The following is a 12617-nucleotide window of genomic DNA, read 5'->3' on the forward strand; positions in this document are numbered from 1 at the left end:
ATTAATTTATTTATACATTTATTATATAAACATGTATTCATTTCTACATTTATTTATTTATTTAAAAATATTTATTTCTAAATGTATTTATTCCTCTATGCATTTGTTTAAATCATTTATTTATTTCTACAAATAAATTATTCCTTTATTTATTTTTAATTAAACGACGAACTACAATTTATCAGAAATCAGAGCTACATGCCACTCTTGTGTGCAATTCCATTCTATGGTATCTACCAAATAAACAGGAAACTAGAAATTTTCAAACAGGAAATCGAAAATTTCTACTCTAGCAGCATTTTCAGGTTTTCAGCGAAAGCTGGTCAGGCTTGCATGTAAGCTTGAAAAATGAATGTATTTCAATACAGCGGGATAACCTCGTGCGGGATAATGTCGTGCGCTCTTCAAGTACGTCATGGTGCAAGTTCAAACCACTTTTTTTTCCAGCGATATGTGCTGTTTTAAAACATAAATAATTTGTTTAATATAAATGGTGTGGATATGAAACTGCTTGCACACCCTGGTTTGTTTTGACGTTGACCAACATGTGGAATCACATGATTGGTAGATGTCCAGTTATTTAGCTTTTCTGTTTGAATAGTCGCTACACACCCTTAAAAAGTAGACGGAAGAGGAAGAAGAAGAAGAACAACAACAACAATTTTACCTTAGCTTGACGACTTATATCTCATTGTGTATAAGAGGTATGTACGTTTTTTTCACATTTGATGTAAGAAAGTTTCAGACTTTTGATACTGGTACCGATGGTAATTCTAAGTGATTAGTTTTTCCGTTGCAACATGGTGAAAACAGCAAAACTCTTTGAGCTGTATAGAGACTCTCGGTAGTTTCAAACAAGTTTTTCTAACTTGTACGAGGAACTACCGTTCCTCTCAATGACCGATTGTACCCTTGTGGTCTAGACATATGACATTTGGTAGTTCACATGATCAAAACATATGGTTAAATACAGGTCCCACCAAGATTTAAACTCGGATCGCTGGATTCAGAGTCCAGAGTGCTAACCATTACACTATGGAACCACTGCGGAGCACCCTGGAGAGGAATGGCTGTAACATCCTCAGCTCCTAGGTAAAATCCCCTACTGCTGACAACCCCTGGACCGCAAGGCTTTCTCCCCGTTCTGATTGCACACAGTCATTCAACAACATCCATTTCTCCAGTTTGAATCCAAAATGCGACGTTTTAATCATTAATATTACAGACCTTTAGATATTCATGATTTAGATATAGGTATAAACCTCCTGGACTGCAGTGATGTAGCATTGATTAATTGTAGCTGTAAGCTCATTTGTACCCAGCTTGGAAGGGTTAAAAAAATCACCTGATCCGACAGATCACCTCCTAGTCGATCACATGAATGATACACAGATTGGTCAGTGAATCCATTGTTCATTATGTTTAGTTAAAGCGGAAGAAATTGCTAAAAAACTCTTGGCGTTTTCTAGACACATACTGCAAAGGACTTTGTGAAGAACACATGAAGGACTTTATGATTTTAATATTAATGTGCATGCAAATAAAAAAAACAATCAATTCCTTGAAACAATCAAACACATTGCAGGATGGATGCAGTATATCTCTGACCATGTTGATTGGATAGCAATGGGTTCCAACACATTGAGCCATCAGTGAACCCTCTGTTTAGACCTGATCTCAGCTGAGTGACTCTGTGCCATTCCCAGGTGCTGTCAGTTTGTGCACTGTGTTGATATGAGATTCCTGTCACTGTGGGACTCAGGGTGCAGTAGTACAGTGCAGTGTCTGTCATTTTAGTGGAGGAGAGCTTCAGCTCCACACGTTTATTCTCTTTATCAGCTTCAGCACAGAACCAAAGGTCTGAAGAGTCCACTTTGGTTGTCATTCCAGAGTCATAAATCAGGAGGATGTATTCCAAACCTTTTCCTGGATTCTGTCGATGCCATTGGAAGTTGTTCACTACACCGGTGTAATTGAATGAGAGGCGAACACTCTCTCCCTCTCTCACTTGTTCATCATCTTCACATGACGGAGTAATTGAGTTTGCAAAGCTTCGGCATGTCGATGTAAAAGACAAGGTATTTTAATTTCAAAACAAGCATTCAAATCGATGGATTTTCTCCAATGAAATGTCTGGGTCTTCAATCAGCTCATGTGTTTGATATTTGATTCTACAGTACAATATGGAATGTGATCAATCACATTATAAGGGAAGCAGTGTGGAGTAGTGGTTAGGGCTCTGGACTCTTGACCGGAGGGTTGTGGGTTCAATCCCAGATGGGGGACACTGCTGCTGTACCCTTCAGCAAGGTACTTTACCTAGATTGCTCCAGTAAAAACCCAACTTTATAAATGGGTAATTGTATGTAAAAATAATGTGATATCTTGTAACAATTGTAAGTCGCCCTGGATAGTAAATAATAATAATAAAATAATAATAATGGAAAGCCTGGCTTTACATGCCAATAGGGGATATGCAAAAATATATCTGGTGCTCTGGCAAACTAAATATAACAGGCTGGTTTAATTGTATTCTTCAAATAATCTTAAATAAGTAAATACAACATTTCCTGCTTTCTAAAGTGGTATATATGACTCTTCAGGACTTACCTGAGAGAAGTGCAATGATAAGGAATGTGATGAGCAACAGCATGACTCTGTGAAGGATAGCAACTCCAGCTTGAGCTCACCAACTACGCCACCCAGTTCCTTGTCCAGGCCCTGGTACTCTCCCACCTAGACTACTGCAACTCCCTCCTTGCTGGCCTCCCTGCGTCCACAACCCGTCCGCTCCAGCTCATCCAGAACTCCGCTGCTCGCCTGGTGTTCTCTCTGCCTCGCTTCTCCCATGCAACTCCACTGCTCCGCTCACTCCACTGGCTCCCGATCACCGCTCACATCCAGTTCAAGACTCTTGTACTCGCCTACAGATGCCTTGACCAGACTGCACCCAGCTACCTCCAGACCCTCATCTCTCCCTACACCCCCACTCGACCTCTTTGCTCCTCCTGCACTAGATGACTGGCTCTACCTCCTCTATGCTCCCCTGCCTCCAGAGCCTGCTCCTTCTCCAACCTCGCCCCGAAGTGGTGGAATGACCTTCCTACAGATGTCAGGACTGCCCAGTTCCTGACCATCTTCCGGCCGTTGTGTGTGCTGATGCGCTAGGGAGGCAAAATAAGCTGATCTCTGGAGCCAGCAAATCAAAACCAGGCAGAAGGATATCTACATCATCATATGGAAGGAAATGCAAATGGATGGAGACACATATGGATCACATTAGTTTACTGTAAAACTACGTCTTAGTCTTATCTTGGCGAGAGCCGAGTTCAAATCAGCATGAAGTTTTAACATCTACTCTTATGTAATGGAAATCATGGAATTTCATAGAGTAGTAGAGACCTATGGGAATTAATATCCATGAAAGAATGAAGTTGATTGGTCACAAGGTTTTTCAAGAGAAATTAATCTGGAAGATGCCACGACTGACGATTGTGGAGAGGAACCATGCACTTGGGGTGGTGAATGCTGGAATGTCGCAGCAGTTGATTGCACATCATTTTAATATCCACCCAACATCCATTTCTCGTCTGTTGGACCGTGTTAGGATGGCTGGTAGTATTAGTGATCGTCCTCGTCCTGGTACCCCAGGTGTCACCACAGCAAGACAGGACTGGAACATTTGTCTTCAACACCTTCACAACCAGTTTCAATCGGCCTGAGCTACAGCAAATGCTGTCATCGGGACTCGAAACAGGCCAATTAGTGACAGAACAGTCTGAAGACGTCTGGCAGACTATTGTGCCATAGGCCTTATCAGGCCTTCTCATGACAATGCTCGCCTCCACACAGCCAGGGTTAACCAGGCAAACCTTTGTGCACACAATGTTCAAGTGTTGGATTGGCGATGAGTTAGGTCGTCATGTTCAACAACAAAATCCTCAGCCACAGACTGTGTTGTTGACTTCAGGCATGTGTGGACTGTGGTTGTTTCCTCTGCTTATTGCATTAATAAACTGGACTGAGCAACGAATTTGCTATATGAACCTTTATGGAGTCAAAATGATTTCACACATGGAATTGCATTTTTATTGCCTCTCAGTATATAAAAAGAGCACTTTTGAGAAAGCAGAGTGTAAGGAATAGGAGTAACCCGTATACTCTAAATACAGCCAATGAACTGTACAATTCAATTCTGGATTTTCTCATTTTAAATACATTTCTTACAAGCATTACAGCATACAGAAATCACATCACATTGACTTAAGTTCTGTGATGGAAGTTTATTTACTTCTCCTAGAAAAGACTCGGTAGACCAAACAGATTGATCAAACAAGTTTAATAGTTTGCAAACTAGTGAACACTCTCAACACACGTGGTGTTAGAAAAACATCGAGTAGAGTTCTGACTACGCAGAGCCAGTAAACATAATATATACCTTGCAACCTACAGTTATTGCGAGCCAATCACAGAAGCTTAACTCAATATACGTCAGATAGCAACAGCTTGGAAGATTAAGAGGAGACCAATCATATATACAACAATAACAACTTTGTCCTACTTGCAAGCACCTGCCTGTCTTACATATTCTAACTAAAATCGGTGACATTTCTTAAGAAATGTCACGGATGCAGCTTGCGGTTACAAAAAGAAAAAGAACTTCCTCTGTCTAGCTAGCAGTTAGAAACTTTCCGTTCCTTATATGGTTTGTCACCTGCACCTGCTAAGAGAAAAGAGAAAAATATGCACAACAACAATTTTATCTCTAATATGAAACTAAATACTTCATAAAGCACAAACAACTTAAAACATTATATCTCAAGTTCTATAAATCCTAGAGACCTAATACAGGCATTAATAAAAAGCATAGAATGTAATTATTCCCCCACAGTTCCCATAAAGATGCTGCTCATTTGCTTCTGCTGTTTACCTTCCTCAACCTTGCAGTTATCCATACACCATTTGCACAAATTAACTAAATTAACCCAAATCATTCTATTTTGATTATAATTAAAACACACGTTGTTCTCAATTTAGGAACAGGTTGCACTAATAAGTACCAGGGACCTTTGAAAAAGCCTTTCCCAGAATTTCCCCATCACTAAGCACAAAAGTCCCAAGTAAAGATATTAAGAGAGAGACGTGAATTAAGCTATTTCTAAACTAGTATTATATCTTTCTACTTTAAGTATAACTGAACAGAAGTATACATATATTGGCTATAAAATAGATGTTGTGAAATTCTTGCAGAGTTTAAACTCTCACGAACTGTATAAAAGTGCAGATCACAAAGCTGATGTCATTACTGTGGTTTTCCATGTTGCTGTTGCTTGCGTGTGATCGCTTTCTTGATCTGTTTGAAGATTTTCTCTTGGCTCTTCTGCACATTGCTCTTTGCCACCTTCAGCAGGTCCTCTATATCTTTCTTGCTGTACGAGTGCTTGAATGTGCTGTACCGGTCTTGCCACTTCTTTATGTCACCTGACAACAAAATAAAAAATAATTAAGGGAGAGAGACACACACTGACTGACTGATTGGACAATACAACACATACACACTGCACTGAAAGAGAGGGGGGGAGGTTAATACAGACACACTAACTGGACACTACAATACATAACATCCTCCTCGGCCAAAAAACCTTAGTGTCTCCCTCGATACCTCTCTTTCCTACTCTCAACATGTCTCAAGCTGGACTTACAAGTCAGACTTTTGTGTCAAGTTGTGCTAGTGTAAGTCTGGCTTGAGAAAAGGTTGCATTATCAAAGACTTAACCTAGCCGGACTTGAAGATGGACTTAAGTTGGACTTGAACAGTGAATCTAAAGTGATATAAAATGGCTACGAACAAAATTAAACGTTTCTGTATTTTTTCCCGATAGAAACAGCAATAAGTAAGAACATAAGAACATAAGAAAGTTTACAAACGAGAGGAGGCCATTCAGCCCATCTTGCTCGTTTGGTTGTTAGTAGCTTATTGATCCCAGAATCTCATCAAGCAGCTTCTTGAAGGATCCCAGGGTGTCAGCTTCAACAACATTACTGGGGAGTTGGTTCCAGACCCTCACAATTCTCTGTGTAAAAAAGTGCCTCCTATTTTCTGTTCTGAATGCCCCTTTATCTAATCTCCATTTGTGACCCCTGGTTCTTGTTTCTTTTTTCAGGTCAAAGTCCCCTGGGTCGACATTGTCTATACCTTTTAGGATTTTGAATGTTTGAATCAGATCGCTGCGTAGTCTTCTTTGTTCAAGACTGAATAGATTCAATTATTTTAGCCTGTCTGCATACGACATGCCTTTTAAGCCTGGGATAATTCTGGTTGCTCTTCTTTGCACTCTTTCTAGAGCAGCAATATCCTTTTTGTAACGAGGTGACCAGAACTGAACTCAATACTCTAGGTGAGGTCTTACTAATGCATTGTAAAGTTTTAACATTACTTCCCTTGATTTAAATTCAACACTTCTCACAATATATCTGAGCATCTTGTTGGCCTTTTTTATAGCTTCCCCACATTGTCTAGATGAAGACATTTCTGAGTCAAAATAAACTCCTAGGTCTTTTTCATAGTTCCCTTCTTCAATTTCAGTATATCCCATATGATATTTATAATGCACATTTTTATTGCCTGCATGCAATACTTTACACTTTTCTCTATTAAATTTCATTTGCCATGTGTCTGCCCAGTTCTGAATGCTGTCTAGATCATTTTGAATGACCTTTGCTGCTGCAACAGTGTTTGCCACTCCTCCTATTTTTGTGTCGTCTGCAAATTCAACAAGTTTGCTTACTATACCAGAATCTAAATCATTAATGTAGATTAGGAATAGCAGAGGACCTAATACTGATCCCTGTGGTACACCACTGGTTACCTCGCTCCATTTTGAGGTTTCTCCTCTAATCAGTACTTTCTGTTTTCTACATGTTAACCACTCCCCAATCCATGTGCATGCATTTCCTTGAATGCCTACTGCGTTCAGTTTGAGAATTAATCTTTTATGCAGGACTTTGTCAAAAGCTTTCTGGAAATCTAAATAAACCATGTTTTATGCTTTGCAATTATCCATTTTCAATGTTGCAACCTCAAAAAAGTCAAGCAGGTTAGTTAGACACGATCTCCCTTTCCTAAAACCAAGCTGACTGTCTCCTAGGATATTGTTACCATATAGGTAATTTTCCATTTTAGATCTTATTATAGTTTCCATAAGTTTACATATAATAGAAGTCAGGCTTATTGGTCTGTAGTTACCTTTTTCGGTTTTGTCTCCCTTTTTGTGGATCGGTATTACTTTTGCTATTTTCCAGTCTGTCGGTACAACCCCTGTGTCAAGAGACTGTTGCATGATCTTGGTTAGCGGTTTGTAAATAACTTCTTTAATTTCTATTCTTCTTTAGTACTATTGGGAGGATCTCATCTGGCCCAGGGGATTTGTTTATTTTAAGAGCTCCTAGTCCCTTTAACACTTCTGCCTCTGTTATGCTAAAGTTATTTAAAATTGGATAGGAACAGGTCGACATGTGGGGCATGTTGTCCGTGTCCTCCTTTGTAAAAACCTGTAAAAAGTAATCATTTAATATATTTGCTATTTTTTTTTTCTTCATCTATGATTTTGCCATTTGTGTCTCTCAGACATTTAACCTCCTCTTTGAATGTTCTCTTGCTGTTATAATATTGGGAAAACATTTTGGAATTGGTTTTAGCCCCCTTAGCAATATTGATTTCTATCTCTCTCTTGGCCTTTCTAACTTCCTTTTAGACTTGTGTTTACAGTACTCTTTCTGTGTACTTTGTTTTTGGTCCCTTTTAAACGCTCAGTAAAGTGCCTTTTTTCGCTGAATATTTTTTTTAAACCATTTATTAAACCATTTTGGCCATTTTGGGAAGTAATTGTTTTGCGCATTTAGTACTACATTTTTAAAAAACAGCCATCCTTTTTCTGTGGATGTTTTCTCTATTTTACTCCAATCTACTTCTGTTAGTCTCTGTTTCATATCTTCATAGTTTGCTTTTCTAAAATTGTAAACCTTAGCTTTAGTCATTACTTTTGGGGTTTTAAAAAACACTTCAAATGAGACCATGTTGTGATCTGAGTTTGCCAATGGCTCTCTGACCTCTGTTTTAGTTATTCTGTCTTCGTTATTTGAAAAGACTAAATCAAGGCATGCCTCCCCTCTAGTCGGTGCCTTGGCAAATTGCGTTAGGAAGCAGTAATTTGTCATTTCCAATTTCGTGCATCGTGCTCCCCACCGGGTTCTCCCATTTTATATGGGGGAAGTTGACCTCCTTTCTTTTTGTTGCCTGGCCAGCACTGTTTATAGGGTCCTGGATGTTGTTCCTTTCATTCTCTTGATGTTGATTTTGATCATCTGAATTTTGAAGTGGCTCAAATTTGTTGGATGTTTTGATTTCTGGTGGTTGTGTTTGGGTGCTGACTTCCATGAATTGCATGAATTGTGGGTGTGCCAGCTCCTCAAGCTCCTGCTGCCGTCTCATTTTCCGCAGCGCCAACGAGCTGCCCGTGAGTATCAGGACTGCAGCGTGTCTCACCACCTTCCGGCGCCTCCTCAAGACCCACCCGTTTATATAGTGTTGTAATGTTTTAAATATTACGTCCTTGGATAAAGGCGTCATCCAAATGACTAAATAATAATAATAATAATAATAATAATAATAATAATAATAATAATAATAATAATAATAATAACACTGTAGAGAGAGACTGACCTTCACAGTTGACCTTGTTGAAGAGAGGAATGTGAATGACAGTAGGGGTGTCATCCTGGCCCTCAAACACGTAATAGTCAGATGGATTAGCTCTTTCCTCCTCTGACACCTCGACCTTGGGGAATTTCAGCTTTTCTTCCTCACAGTAATCCTGTGCCCGATCCACTGTCTGCAGAAACAAAATAAAATAAAAACACTATACAACAACACAGTGTTTGACATTAAGGACTGCCTGACTGCCAGGGGGAACTAGTAGTACTTTGTTTTGATTATCAAGATAAGCCACTCTCTCTCAATAATCCAAAAACAATCTTTGTCTAAAGAGGAAAGTATCAATCCTGCAGTATTATTTACTGTTTTCTTTCATATCTAATCCTGTACATTGTGGCTAATAACTCTGGAGCCCAACTTGAATTTTTTCAAGCCATGTTGCCCAGAGTCTGGGGAATCTATTCCCACATAGTTTTTGAACATCCAAACTGGGTCATTTGGTCAGGGTCAAGGTCACCAAACTTGCTGCAAAATAATCATTACATTTTTTTATAGGAAGATGTTATGTTATTTATCACTGCCACTTCTGATCAAGTTCAAATGTTCTGGAACATTTGATCAATATTCACAGTGCTGCATTTACACTACCACCTGAGCAGGGTCAACTGTGACTCTCCCTGAGGGCTTTGCATGCGCAGTTAGCACATAAGACTGACTTTAAGTAAGGTATAGGCTTAATCTGATACATACTGTATATAAAGAAGTAATAAACTTATCGAATCTTGTGCCGTGAAATAAATCCCTGTGACAGAAATATAATGAATCTTGGTTGTAAATCTCCCTCCCGACATGTGAGGGCGCTAAGCAGCAAGGACAGAGTTCTTTGGACGGGCTGGCCTGACAGTTCTTTCCCCAGGTCGGGAAGTTGGTCAGTCTGGAAGAAGGCGAGACTCTGTTGCAAGAATGTATTGACCCGGAAGGGAAACAATGTAGTAGCCGCAGACTGTAAAGGGAGCTGCATTCGTTTACCAAGGGGTCATGCGTGACAGCATATAAGGGGGGCGGACAATCGTAATCTTTTCTTTTGTTGTGGTTTTGAAACTGAACTGAAAGGACCGGTATTTTTGTGTTTAAAAAGAACGTGAGTGTTCTGTTTGTTGATTTGTCAGTCTGTCTATATTGTCTTGTTTGTTAGACTAGACGGCGAAACACAATCCAGAGCTGTTGCCCACGGCCAGCACAAAACCCAGACAACAATGCACTGACTGTCCACTAAAATAACATTGTAAATTCACGACCAGCACTACAGCACTCACTGGGAGAGGTGACCATGCCATCATTGTTTGTCTCTGTTTGGTAAACATACCCCTGGATTAAAATAAACAGAAACCTTTTTCACCCGTACTTTGTTTGTCTGTCGTTTCTTGTTGGATTACTGCACTGCAAGTACCACTTACCACTTTGCCACAATCCCCTATTGAGAAACTCTAGCAGAGAAATGCATTAAATTGTTTTTGTTATTCCATTGCATTTTCCTTTAGAAAACACTTTTTTTGTAAGCACTATTATTAATATTGTAAGCGCTACTGCAAGTTTATTTATTCATTCATAATGTTTAACAGTAGGATACATGCATCTTTTTAACGGTCCTTTAAACTGCAAATAAATTATTTTAAAAATAAATAATAACAACAACAACAACAATAATAATAATAATGCAACCCTTATAAAGTATTTTGTAAATGCAATGGAATAACCAAAACAATTTAATACATTTCTCTGCTACAGTTTATCAATAGGGGCTTTCTTTCATGGCACAAAAATCTATATGTACATTACTGTATATATACGCAAAACAAACCTGTTTCCACATATAAATTACACCAACACTAATTTCCCGTTTAAAAGAAAACAGTAAAGAAATGAAAAAGGGAAGAATGTACACTTACATGCTGAATACAGTCATCTATAACAAAAACAATGTCAATGTAAAAAAAAAAAACAAGTTAGAAAAACGCAACAGCCGTTTAAAGTGGTGATATCAAACACAAAAGCCCAAGTTAGGAGTAGCAATTGGGGCAACCTTGTCAAGCATCAAGCAAATAGGCACAATTGGAAAGGTGCTGGGGCCCAACATTCACACAATTGTTGCTTCTAACTTGGCTTCTTTTTTTTGATCGCTCCACTTTACTTTGAAATGCTCTTTGTTCAGTTTCAAGTGGATTGTAAACATTCCCTTATCAGCTGGGTTGTAACCAGAATAAAGATGCTGAGACACATGCGACAAGGAAAGTGCTCAACACAGACTGAAGTGTTCTTGGTTATCCTTACAAGCACTACTAGAGAGAGAAAGACAGACAGGGAATGGGAGAGGCGTCATCACAGGGGCAGACAAGTATGCTTTGAGAAGACACCCGGACAACATGCAGGTAAGGCACAGGTAGATCAGGGCACACATGGACAGACATTTAGACCATACATACAAGAATACCTCAAAGAGCATGAAGCAGTATATTTCCAACAATGAAGATGATGAACAAGACCAATAATGGCAACGAGTGCAAGAGATAATGAGAATGCAAGGTAAGTGTATGGGAAGTGACAGTAGATGGGGCAGGCATTGCAGATCCAGGGCTGGAGTGTTGGAGCCTTTTTTTGGTTGTGCATTGTCAATGTTTGTTGATGTGACTTTTGAGCTGATAAGGGAATGGTCACAATCCACTTGAAGTTGTACAAAGAGCATTTCACTGTAAATTGGAGCAATCAAAAAAAGAAGCCAAGTTAGAAGCAACAATTGTGTGAATGTTGGGCCCCAGCACCTTTTCAATTGTGTCTATTTGCTTGATGCTTGACAAGGTTGCCCCAATTGCTTCTCCTAACTTGGGCTTTTGTGTTTGATATCACCACTTTAAACGGCTGTTGTGTTTTTCTATAACTTGTTTTTTTTACATTGACAATGTTTTTGTTATAGAGATCACTTCTTTTTTTACTTCACCAAATAATGAATAAAGTGAGGGAAAGATATTGAATAATGTGTATGATAGACAGACAGACAGATATAAGAGAAATGAGAAAAGATTTGAAAGTAAAATAATGGTAGAAGGGACTTTTGGACAGTACTGAAAGTGTAAACATTGTATTCTTTCAGTTGCATCCATCAGTGGTAGGTATTGATATATTGATATTTACGTAGGTAGAAAACTACAATGTTATGAATGGCTAAAAAGGTACATATGCATGTCAGTGCTAAAGGGTAGCATACAAACACATTTTAATGCTGGAAAAAAAACATTATTCTCCTTTATATAGTGGTGTTATGAACTTAGGCCAATGTAAGGCATTTGTAAAGCATTAGATCTCTTCATAAAAGGCCATATACATGTCCTTTGCATTTCTTGGCCATGGTTTGACTTCAATGAGTGCATCATTTGCATGCACTCGTTTTCCAGTAGCACCCATGGCAAGAACAGACGCATAGTGTCCTGAAGTAACACCCTGTCCTTGGTGTATGATAATGGAAGATAATTGGTAATTCCTGTTGTCCACAGTAATTTTGCTCTTTGTAACGGTCCCATCTGGTTTGGTTTCCCAAAGCATAAGTTGGAGTGCAATCATTCTTCCTGCTGACTGAATAAGTTCACGTTTCATGATTGGAGAAGTTTTGCATTGCCTACATTTGTCAACAATCTGCGATCAGCTTGGTTGGTGGCTACGAGCTGGGCACGGTTAAGGAGGTTACCAAAAGTTCTGTCCTGTTTCTGGCGCATATTAAGTGTGAGTTCATCATACGCAAACAAATTCCATAGATCCACAGATCCCATGGAGCCAGTCAGTTTGTGCAATTCCTCTTGAGCAACTGGCACATAAGGTGGATTCTCATGCACAAGTGGAAGCTGTAGCAAAT

At 39.1% G+C, this 12617-nt stretch overlaps 1 non-coding gene across 1 annotated transcript; it reads right to left on the reverse strand.

The window, feature by feature from the left end:
• Positions 1 to 971: 971 nt before the first annotated feature.
• trnaq-cug (transfer RNA glutamine (anticodon CUG)) lies at positions 972 to 1043 on the reverse strand. Its single transcript has one exon. It is a non-coding gene; the product is annotated as a tRNA-Gln (tRNA).
• Positions 1044 to 12617: the final 11574 nt, after the last annotated feature.

The sequence above is a fragment of the Acipenser ruthenus genome, chromosome 11 (assembly GCF_902713425.1).
Source record: "Acipenser ruthenus chromosome 11, fAciRut3.2 maternal haplotype, whole genome shotgun sequence".
Classification (NCBI taxonomy): Eukaryota; Metazoa; Chordata; class Actinopteri; order Acipenseriformes; family Acipenseridae; genus Acipenser; species Acipenser ruthenus.